Raw genomic sequence first — 12,610 nt, 5'->3', positions numbered from 1 at the left:
GCTGATTCTGAATAAAGGATCTACATTTCCAGTTATCAAAGGGAACAATGGGTGATGCCATTTAAAGAAAGGGAGAGGGTAATGTGTGTTTGTGAAACCAAGGAGCCAGGCACCGTTTTGTCAGGAGTGCAAATTTCTGGGTCTTCACAGAGGTGAGGGTGTCAGGATGTACAGGATGTCACGTTGTACTCTGCCCTTTCCATTCTCCAGCTGTAGAGAGCACTGTCACTTAGGAAGATGAGTTTTTATTATAAGGATTGTTTGCCTATTTCAAACTATTTTTTCCCTCTTGGCTCTGATTTCTCATTCTTTGACTTTTAAAATCAACTCTAAAGAACACTTTTTGAAAAGTCAGGCTGTTGTCAACTTTTTACTATTACAAACATGATCATGACAAACAGCTTTATACATACATCTTTGTATATTTGTTCAATTATTTCCTGAGGATAAATTCCTAGAAGTAAAATTGCTGAATCAAAAGAAGTAGATGCTTGGGAGGAATTTAGTAAAATTTACTAAATTACCCTCCAGAAATATAACAATATTCATGTCATCAACTGATTATGACAGTATCCTTTTTCTGTATGCAACAAACATTTTCAAATCTTTGCTAATCTGAAGGTTAAAAATATATCTCCTTCTTGAATTAATTTCATTTTCAGCTACCAAAGATTTTTTTGTTGTTACTTAGGTTTATTTGCTACTTTAATTTCTCCTTTTTGTGAGTTTCCTTTTTATGTTCTTTGTCTATTTTTCTATCACAACATTTAGCTTTATCTTATTTATTAAGCTCAGTCATGTCTGACTCTTATACTACCCCATTGACTATAGCCCTCCAGGCTCCTCTGTCCATGGGATTCTCCAGGAAAGAATACTGGAATGGGTTGCCAATTCCTTCTCCAGGGGATCTTCCTGATCCAGGGATAGAACATGGGTCTTCCACATTGCAAGCAGATTCTTTACCATCTGAGCCACCAGGGAAGCCCTTATTTATTAATAAGAGGTCTTTATCTGTTAAGACTATTAACTGTTTGTACACCATTGCAAGTGTCCCTCCAGTTTGTCCTTTCTCTCTCTCTCTCTCTTTTTTTTTCTAATTTTTCCCCTGATTAACAACATTCTCTCTTGTTCCATCCAGGTTATCAAATTTGGCTTGGAAAAAAACCAACCTAGAAAATCACAGATCTCATAATGGAGTTTCATTATTTGCTGATTCATTTCCTACTGCCACTTCTCCAGGACCTTCCACTCTTGCTCTGAAAAATACAAGGTCACGTCATCAAGCATCATGGTTATCAGAATAGACCATAGCACTTCACGGTCCCACCAGCCCCAGCCCCGCAGTGCCCACTGTCCTGGAAGCTCCCTGGACCTTCCCTGCCCCTTGGCCTCCCATTCTGCCAGACCCTTGTCCTTTGTGAGTTTTTTTTAACGTAGTGAAAACTTTTACATTTAGAATTAGTCAGCTGGACTCAGTTTAGATGATCCCAGTTTTGTTGGCAACATTCAAAGCATCATAGTCTGGAGGCAGCTGAACCTATGCCTTCTCCTCTCCATCAGATCTGATCAGGGTGTTGTCCTTTGCCATGCCAATGTCATAGAGCTTCTTCACAGCCTGTTTGGTTTGGTGCTTGTTGGCCTCAACAGCCACAGTGAACTCCAGTGCATTGCTGTCCTCTGTTTCCTTCATGGTTGACTCTGTGGTGAGTAGGAACTTGATGATGGCATAGTGGTCAAGCTTCTTCTCCTAGGGGCGCTCTTCAGAGGATGTTTGGGCTGCCTCCTGAACCACAGTGTTTTGAACCATGGGAAGGTGGGTGACGTCTGGATCTTTTTTTGTTTCTGGCTGTGGACACCTTTCAACACTGCTTTCTTGGCCTCAGAGCCTTTGCTTTGGCTTCAGCTTTGGGAGAGTCAGGGGCTTCCTTCTTTGTCTTTGGTGCCATCTTTGTGCAAAGGCCTGTCCTTTGTGCTTATCATTGTTTGTAGCATTCACTTTGCTTTGTCTTTCTTGATCATACAAAATTTTATTATTATTATTATTATCATTTGTGGCACTGTTGCTCAGCTTTTGGGATCTTAGTTCCCTGACCAGTGATCGAAACTGCACCCTGGCAGTGAAAGCACCAAGTCCTAACCACTGGAACACCGAGGAATTCCCAAAATTGTATTATTTTTGTTTAGACAAATCTATCTGATACTTGCCTTTAGAAGAAAAATTCCTGAAAGAAGCCAGAGGGGAAAAAAACCACCTTAATTATAGGGAACAAAGATATGAATTACATCAGACTTCTCTTTAGAAACCATACAAGCAAGAAGAGATTAGAGTGAACTATTTAGTGTTGAACCAAAAAAGCTACCAAACTAGATAGCTGTATCCAGTTAAATTATCTTTCAAAAGTGAAGGAGAAATAAAGACTTTTTCAGGCAAATAAAAGCAAAGGAACTTGTCACCAGTCATCCTGCCCTTATGAGAAATGGTAAAAGAGATTCTTCCAAGAGAAGAATGTATAGATCATATATCTGCTGCTGCTGCTGCTAAGTCACTTCAGTCGTATCCGACTCTGTGCAACCCCATAGACAGCAGCCCACCAGGATCCACCATCCCTGGGATTCTCCAGGCAAGAACACTGGAGTGGGTTGCCATTTCCTTCTCCAATGCGTGAAAGTGAAAAGTGAAAGTGAAGTCGCTCAGTCATGTCAGACTCTTAGCAACCCCATGGACTGCAGCCTACCAGGCTCCTCCGTCCATGGGATTTTCCAGGCAAGAATACTGGAATGGGGTGCCATTGCCTTCTCCAGATCATATATCTAGACCTGTAGAAAATACATATTAGAAACTCAGATCGACATCTGAAGAAAGATGAATATTAGAGAGAAGAAACTAATGAAAGTAAAATAAAACTTTATATTTTTGTTATTCTTAATTGGTCTAATAGATAACTGCCTGTCCAAAAATAACAGTAGCAATAATGTATTGGTTGATTATAGCTTATGAATAAGTGAAATGAATGACAGCAATGTTACAAGGGACAAGAGGGGAAATTGGGAATCCTCTGTTATAAGGCACATGTCCTACCTATGAAGCAGTATAAATAGACTTACATTAGTTGTAAAGAAGTATAATCAATGGGCCAAGAAAAAATGGAATAATATAAAATGCTCAATTAAAAACAGAGAAGGCAGGATGGGAGGAAGCAGGGCAGTGTGAGGTCACTTCACTTCCTGTGTGCAGGGTGGCTTCCTGCGCTCCCACCCTTGTTCTCTTGTGTGAATAAGAGAAGACTGCCACCCTTGTGTGTCTCACGCAGGCCCCTGGAAGGGTCTGTCCCAGTTGGCTCTGCCTTACCACTGCAGTCACTCCCCCTGGCTAAAATTGACATCTGAAGACATGAAGAAGCAGATCTACAACCTGGCCAAGAAAGGCCTGCCTCAGAGTGATCCTGAGATGCTCACATTGCCTGTGGCAGGCAATAAAATCTCGAGAATTCTGAAGTTCAAAGGACTTCCTCCTGATCTTCCTGAGGATCTCTAGCATTGAATTAAGAAATTGTTGCTGTTTGAGAGTATCGTCAGAAGAATAGAAAGGATAAAGATGCTAAATTCCTGTTGATTCTGATCGAGAACTGCATTCACAGGTTCACGCAACATTGTAAGACCAAAACGGTCCTTCCCTCACCCCGCCCCCAAGCAATTTGGAAATCCTAGTCATCCACAGCCCCTGCTCTGGTTGCACAAATTTGTCTATGTACTCCAGCAATAAAATTATTGTTTAACCAGGAAAAAAAAAAAACAGATAAGGCAGAAAAAGAGGGGAAGATAAGAAACAAGGAACAATGCAATGACTAGAAACAGTTGCAAATATGATAGATATGAATAAATTATATCAATAATCATTTCAAATGTGAAAGGTCTAAATACACCAATTAAAAAACAGAAATTGAGGGAGTGTATAAAAACCATGTTGCTTTTAAGGAGCCTACTTTAAATGTAAAGACACATACAGATTGAAAGTAAAGAGGTAGAGACATACATGGGCTTCCCTTTTGGCTCAGCTGGTAAAGAATCCGCCTGCAATGGAGGAGACCTGGGTTTGATCCCTGGGTTGGAATATCCCCTGGAGAAGGGAACAGCTACCCACTCCAGTATTCTGGCCTGGAGAATTCCATGGACTAAATAATCCATGGGGTCGCAAAGAGTCGGACACTACTGATTGACTTACACTTTGACTTTTAGAGACATAAATACCATGGTAACACTAACCTAAAGAATACTGGAGTAGCTGTATTAATTTCAGACAAAGCTGACTTCAGAAAGAGGAAAATTAACATGGTGTTATCACTAATATTAACACTAATATTATTTTATAAATATCAATAGCAAGGAGAATTATTAATGATAAAGGGGTCAAGTCTCCAAGGAGAACAACAATTCTGAATGTGTATCTGCTTAACAATAGAGCATCAAGATATGTGAAGCAAAAACTGACAGAATGCAAGGAGAAGTAGAGGAAGCCATTATTATAGTTAAAGATATGAACACTCTCTATTAGTAACTGACAAATCCAACAGACAGAAAATCAGTAAGAATACAGTTGAACTAAACAGCATTATTAATCAACTGGAGTTAACTGACAGTTATAGATTTATTTATCCAAAAATAGCAGAATACACACATTCTCCTCAAGCTTACATGGGATATTCACTAAGATAGCCCACATTCGGTGCCATAAAACACACATTAACAAATTTAAAAGAATAGAAATCCCACAAAGTATTCTCTCACACCACAATGGAATTAAGCCAAAAATCAATAACAGAAAAATAAATGGAAATCTCAAAATATTTGGAAATTAAACCACATACTTCTAAATAACACATCAAAGAATATCTCTAAAAATCCTTAAATATTTTGAACTAAATGAAAATATAACTTAACAAAATCCATGGGATGCAGTGAAAGTAATGGTGTGTGTATGTGTGTTAGTTGCTCAGTCATGTCCGAGCAAACTTTGTGACCCCACAAACGGTAACCCATCAGGCTTCTCTGTCCATGGAATTCTCCAGGCAAGAACACTGAAGTGGATTGCCATTCCTTTCTCTGAGAGCAATGGTAAGAGAGAAATTTATAGCACTGAATTCATATTTTAGAAATGGAGAAAGATTTAAAAATAATAGACTAAGCCTCCAATTTAGGACAGAGAAAGAAAAATAATATAAACCTAAAGGTAGCAGACTACATTACGGCAGATATCAATGAAATTGAAGACAGGAAAATAATAGACAAAATCAGTGAAACCAAAACCTGGTTCTTTGAAAAGATCAATATTTTCCATTGGATCTCCAAAGTAGACATACCAATGGCCAGCAGGCACATGAAAAGATACTCAACATATCTACTTATTAGAGAAATGTGAATCAAAACTACAATGAGATATGACTCACACCAGTCAGAATGGCCATTATTATAAAGTCTATAAATAATAAATGCTGGAGAGGGTGTGGAGAAAAGGAATTCAATTACATAGTTGGTGGGAATTTAAATTGGTGCAGCCACTATGGGGAACGGTATGGAGGTTCCTTAAAAAACTGAAAATAGAGTTATCATATGATCCTACAATCCCCCGGAGGAGGGCATGGCAATGCACTCCAGTATTCTTGCCTGGAGCATCCCCATGGACAGAGGAGCCTTGCGGGCTACATTCCATGGGGTCACAAAGAGTTGGACATGATTGAGTGGATAAGCACAGCATCTACAATCTCACTACTAGCCCTATATCTGGAGAACAGTCTAATTTGAAAAGACATATGCACCCCAACGTGCATAGCAGCACTATTTACAATAGCCAAGACACGGAAGCAACCTAAGTATCCATCAACAGATGAATGAAGAAAGATGTCATATGTGTATGTGCACCACTGCTGCTGCTTATTCACTTCAGTCATGCCCGACTCTGTGTGACACTATGGACTGCAGCTCGGCAGGCTCTTCTGTCCATGGGATTCTCTAGGCAAGAGTACTGGAGTGGGTTGCCATGCCTTCCTCAGGAGATCTTCCCGACCCAGGAATCAAACCCATGTCTCCTGCATTGCAGGCAGATTCTTTACCGCTGAGCCACTAGGGAAGCCTGTGTATATGCATACATATATATATGTGTTTATCTATATACTATATTATGTAATATATATAAATTAGGACTTTAGTATTAACATATACACACTAGTATATATAATACAGATTAGCAACAAGGATCTACTGTAGAGCACAGGGAACTGCATTCAATGTCTTATAATAAGATTTAATGGAAAGGAATCTGAAAAAGAATATATATATATATATTCAATCACATATATAATTGAATCATTTTGGTGTACACCTGAAACTAATATAACATTGCAAATTCACTATACTTCAAAATTTTTAAATGGTTAAAAATATATATTTGCCTTTGGAATATTTCTTTTTTAAACTGTCCTGACTCTTTACCAAAGGACAATTTATATACAATAAACTTACCCATTATAAGTGTACATTTGTATCAGTACTTCCAATAGAATTTGTACATGGTAGAAATATCCTACAATATGCAAAATCCAATCAGTGGCACTAACTACCCCAAATATGGCTAGTGTGATCTAGAAAATATAAAATATATTTTTAAATTTTCTAACATTTTTATTGAGGTAAAATTTATGTTATGTAAATTTTGCCATTTTACCATTTTAAAGTGTATAATTCACTGGTATTTGTTACCTTCACAGTGTTACACAACCATCTGTATCAAATTTCAAAACATTTCATCACCCAAAAAGGAAACTCCACACCCGTCGAGCAGTAACTTCCCATATCCCCTTCCCCCATACCTTGGCAATCTGTAATCTGCTTTCTGTTTCTTTGGCTTTGCCTATTCTGGATATCTCATATAAATGGAATGCTGTAATACGTAGATCTTTGTTATCTGATTTCTTTAACTTAGCATAACATTTTCACGGTTCATCCATGTAGTAAGTAGCTTGTGCAAGTATGCCATTCTTTTTTGCAAATCCATAGATGGTAGCCCATCAGGATCCTCCATCCATGGAATTCTCCAGGCAAGAATACTAGAGTAGGTTGCCATTCCCTTCTCCAGGGGATCTTCCTGACCCAAGGCTCAAACTCAGGTCTCATTGCATTGCAGGCAGATTCTTTATCGTCTGAGCCACCAGGGAAGCTCTTTTATAGATATACCACAGTTTTTTTATTTGTTCATCGGTTGATGGACATTTGGGTTGTTCTTACCTTTTGGTTAAAGGCATTAAAGATAAATAGTGCTGGTGTGAAAATTCATACAACTTTTGTTTGAATATCTATCTTCAGTTCTTTTGGATATATATCTAGAAGTGGAATTGCTTGGACCTGGTAATTCTGTTGCTGTTGTTGTTCAGTCCCTGACTCTTTGTGACCCATGAACTGCAGAACACTGGGCTTCCCTGTCCTTCACTATCTCCCTGAATTTGCTCAAACTCATATCCAGTGATATGAGTCATATGTGATGTCAGTGATGCCATCCAATCATCTCATTCTCTGTCATCCCCTTCTCCTCTTGCCCTCAATTTTCCCCAGAATCAGGATCTTTTCCAGGGAGTCGGCTCTTCACATCAAGTGGCCAAAGTATTTGAGCATCACTCCTTCCAATGAATATTCAGGGTTGACTTCCTTTAGGATTGACTGGTTTGATCTCCATGTGGTCCAAGGCACTCTCAAGAGTCTCCTACAGCACCGCTAATCGCTAGTTGAAAGCATCGATTCTTCAGCACTGAGCCTTCTTGATGGTCCAACTCACATCCGTACATGACTACTGGAAAACCCATAGCTTTGACTGTATGGACCTTTGCTGGCAAAGTGATGTCTCTGCTTTCTAATACGCTGTCTTGGTGCTAATTTTATGTTTAACTTTTTAAGAAACTGCCAACGTTTTTCATTGCAACTCTACTACTTTACATTCCCATGAGCAATGTATACTGCAAAGTTTCCAATTTCCCTACATCCTCATCAACACTTTTCCTTTTCTTTTCTTTAAATTATAGCCATCCTAGGAGTATGCAGTAGCATCTTACTGCGGTCCTGATTTGCATTTCTCTGATGACTAATGATGTTGAGCATCTCTCATGTGCTTATTGGCCATTTGTATGTCATCTTTAAAGAAATACCTATTTGGTTCTTTGCCCATTTTGGGATTGTTTGTCTTTTTGTTATTGAATTGCAAGAATTCTTTACAAGTTCTGGATATTCCTTATCAAATATATGATTGGCAAATATTTTCTCCCATTTTGTTGTTTTTTGTTTTTTTACTTTTGATGGAGTCCTTTGATTCACAAACATTTTTTATTTTTATGCCAAATTTATCTATTTTTGGCTGTGCCATGTGGCTTGTGAGATCTTATTTCCCCAACCAGGGATCCAACCCAGCCCCTTGGCAGTGAAAGTCCAGAGTCCTAACCACTGGACTGACAGGAAACTCCCTTGTTATTTGTGCTTTTGATGTCAGATCTCAAATTCTATTGCTAAATCAAAGATCATGAAGATTTATTCATAAGTTTTTTTCTAAGTGTTTTATAATTTTAGTGCTTACACTTAGGTTTTTGGTTTATTTTGAGTTAATATTTGTATATGATATAAAGAAAGGATCTAGCTTCACTGTTTTGCATGTGTCCATCCAGTCATCTGAGAACAATTTGTTGACAAAAATCTTTCCCTGTTGAATGGTCTTGGCACCATTTAATTAAGCACAGACTTATAGGTTTATTTCTGGACACTCAATTCTATTCCTCTGAATAATACAACTTTAATCAATTTAAATTTAAATAGCCATATGTGCCTAGTGGCTATCATATTAGAGAACACAAAATTAGATGAGTTTTAGTTAATTGATACAGTTGTGTAACCAATACCACAATCCATATTTAGAACACTTCCATCATAGGATTTTTTAAAAATTTTATGTTACTTCTTCTTTCCACATGATTTTTAGTTTTGCTTCAATCAAGTTTTTTTTTTAAACTTTACATAATTGTATTAGTTTTGCCAAATATCAAAATGAATCTGCCACAGGTATACATGTGTTCCCCATCCTGAACCCTCCTCCCTCCTCCCTCCTCCCTCCCCATACCATCTGGGTCGTCCCAGTGTTCTAGCCCCAAGCATCCAGTATCGTGCATTGAACCTGGACTGGCATCTCGTTTCATACATGATATTTTACATGTTTCAATGCCATTCTCCCAAATCTTCCCACCCTCTCCCTCTCCCACATAGTCTATAAGACTGTTCTATACATCTGTGTCTCTTTTGCTGTCTCGTACACAGGGTTATTGTTACCATCTTTCTAAATTCCATATATATGCGTTAGTATACTGTATTGGTGTTTTTCCTTCTGGCTTACTTCACTCTGTATAATAGGCTCCAGTTTCATCCACCTCATTAGAACTGATTCAAATGTATTCTTTTTAATGGCTGAGTAATACTCCATTGTGTATATGTACCACTGCTTTCTTATCCATTCATCTGCTGATGGACATCTAGGTTGCTTCCATGTCCTGGCTATTATAAACAGTGCTGCGATGAACATTGGGGTACACGTGTCTCTTTCCCTTCTGGTTTCCTCAGTGTGTATGCCCAGCAGTGGGATTGCTGGATCATAAGGCAGTTCTATTTCCAGTTTTTTAAGGAATATCCACACTGTTCTCCATAGTGGCTGTACTAGTTTGCATTCCCACCAACAGTGTAAGAGGGTTCCCTTTTCTCCACACCCTCTCCAGCATTTATTATTTGTAGACTTTTGGATCGCAGCCATTCTGACTGGTGTGAAATGGTACCTCATAGTGGTTTTGATTTGCATTTCTCTGATAATGAGTGATGTTGAGCATCTTTTCATGTGTTTGTTAGCCATCTGTATGTCTTCTTTGGAGAAATGTCTATTTAGTTCTTTGGCCCATTTTTTGACTGGGTCATTTATTTTTCTGGAGTTGAGCTGTAGGAGTTGCTTGTATATTTTTGAGATTAGTTGTTTGTCAGTTGCTTCATTTGCTATTATTTTCTCCCATTCTGAAGGCTGTCTTTTCACCTTGCTAATAGTTTCCTTTGATGTGCAGAAGCTTTTAAGGTTAATTAGGTCCCATTTGTTTATTTTTGCTTTTATTTCCAATATTCTGGGAGGTGGGTCATAGAGGATCCTGCTGTGATGTATGTCGGAGAGTGTTTTGCCTATGTTCTCCTCTAGGAGTTTTATAGTTTCTGGTCTTATGTTGAGATCTGTAATCCATTTTGAGTTTATTTTTGTGTATGGTGTTAGAAAGTGTTCTAGTTTCATTCTTTTACAAGTGGTTGACCAGATTTCCCAGCACCACTTGTTAAAGAGATTGTCTTTAATCCATTGTATATTCTTGCCTCCTTTGTCAAAGATAAGGTGTCCATATGTGCGTGGATTTATCTCTGGGCTTTCTATTTTGTTCCATTGATCTATATTTCTGTCTTTGTGCCAGTACCATACTGTCTTGATAACTGTGGCTTTGTAGTAGAGCCTGAAGTCTTCAATCAAGTTTTGACTAGGATCCAGCTTTCAGGTGTGTGTGTGTGTGTGTGTGTGTGTGTGTGTTGTTAGTAGAATTCATAAAATTTTGGATTAACTTGTTGGCTACTTTTCCTTTTGACTGTTGATTGACATCAGGGCAAAAATAAAATGATAATTTTGCTTAAGAATGGAGGTCAGATGGAAAAAGGAAATTTGAGAGTAAAGGGCATATCCTGGTGAAGGTGATAGAGAGGACATTGGAGCACAATGGACAAAGCTAAGGTCACTTTTCCAGGATCAGATCCGGAAGAGGGACGTTCCTCGAAGCCAAATCTCTCCTAGCCAGAGTTCTTTTGGTAAATGTTTAGTCTTTAAGGGATAAAATGTCCACTATTTCATATTTTTCCCTCTCTGACTCTGTTCCATTCTGAGATGGTGAACTGGCTTATAGAGGAGGAATATCACTTACATGACCACATGGCAGTGGAGGCGTTATTTTGACCCTTATCATGTCCTCTGACTTCTCACTGGCCTTGGTTGTAGAGTGACTGAATCAGATAGTTTCCTTAGCTAGAGACAATGGAGGGAAAGCAAGTCCTGTCTGACTATTGTGGTTGATGTGCTGGCAACCGTAACTGGAACCCCATCACCACAACTAGGTGTTCTTGGTCCTAATATTCCCCACCTCTGGATCTCTCTTTATTCTATCCCCCATTCTTTCCTAGTCTGCTGAAGCACCCAGCTCCTGGCCCTCTCGTCTACCACCCCTCCTCCCCCCACCCCCCCCACATACTGGCACTGATGTCTTCTGGTCTTCTTCTCCTAGGGCAGCAACTTTTGGATAGAAGTATACTTTGCACTGTGTAAAAAATAGCATGGTCTGAGTTCTTCAGGTTAGCCATTGATGTGTAAAGTAATTTAGAAGGTCTTTTTTCATAACACCAGGCTTTCACCATAATTTTTCTTTTCTTTTTTGCTGGAGAAAAAATAACTGAGCAATTATTTTTTTTAAAGCAGATTCCCATCCATCTCCTGAAGCGCTGAAACCTATTCTACAGTGGATGGTAAGTCCCACGACAGCAAGATTTAGAAAATACAGAAATATGTATGACGATTTTATATACATTCACACCCCATGTTAGACTCTCTTTTCCCCATACGCTTCATAAAAGAAAGACCTCATGAACCATTTTTATTTCTATATAGCTCCTAGAATAGTACATGGCACAGAAGAAGGATATACAAGTTTCCTGAGTGGATGGATAAATGAATGAGGTACAACTCCACCCTGCTTTAGTTCAGAATGACTAAATTTAGGTAGAAAATTATGCTTCTCATAAAAAACTAAGCAGAAATGAGTTTCAAGTCACCTAATTGTTATGTTTGTTCATGCCACTATTTTCTGAGTACAGAATTAACTGTTTCATCTAGTTATCGATCAACGTTACATAAAGCTAATGCGAATACAAATAATTCTTCAATCCCTGCCCTCTCCAAGGGAACTGCTACACATATAATTAAAATGATCAGATAAATGTGTACCTGATGTGTGGATGTTTTTAGGTTGAAGAATTTCTGGATGAAAGGTCAATTTCAACTAACCAGACTTGGTCTTGCATATTACACATTTTCGTTAACATTGTTGCTGCCCAGAGAAAAATTTCCCTCTGTTGAGTTGCTATGAGAATTCAGAATTTTTTTACTCTGAAAGTAATATGAACCTACTGTAGAAAAATTGAAAATTAACAAGAATTTTTATTAGAGGTTTTGGTGAGTGGGTGGTGAATGTACGCATATTTGGAGAAGCATTTTTTGCTACATCGGAAAGGTAGAGAGATTTGGAGGCCTGAGATGGGGAAGACCTGGAATTGTTGAAGCCAGAAACCAAGCTGTTTAGGTACCAGCTTATCTAGGTGCTGCCCAAGGAAGGACAACAAAAAGGAAAACTTATCTGGCTTGAGAGAAGGAAGAGATGAGGTATGGATTAGCCATGGTTCTCCAGAAAATCAGAACCGATAGAGGATATATAAAGAGACTTAGGAGGAATTGCCTCACACAATCATG

The 12,610-nt window shown here is 38.5% G+C and overlaps 2 pseudogenes; one reads left to right on the top strand and one right to left on the bottom strand.

Moving 5' to 3' along the window:
* Positions 1-1,396: 1,396 nt before the first annotated feature.
* Positions 1,397-1,946, bottom strand: LOC113900727 (annotated as a pseudogene).
* A 531-nt stretch (positions 1,947-2,477) lies between these two features.
* The window catches only part of LOC113900817, a 30,067-nt pseudogene continuing 19,934 nt past the window's right edge, over positions 2,478-12,610 (top strand).

The sequence above is a fragment of the Bos indicus x Bos taurus genome, chromosome 11, assembly GCF_003369695.1.
Source record: "Bos indicus x Bos taurus breed Angus x Brahman F1 hybrid chromosome 11, Bos_hybrid_MaternalHap_v2.0, whole genome shotgun sequence".
NCBI classification, from domain to species: Eukaryota; Metazoa; Chordata; class Mammalia; order Artiodactyla; family Bovidae; genus Bos; species Bos indicus x Bos taurus.
This window is presented reverse-complemented; position numbering and strand designations above follow the sequence as displayed.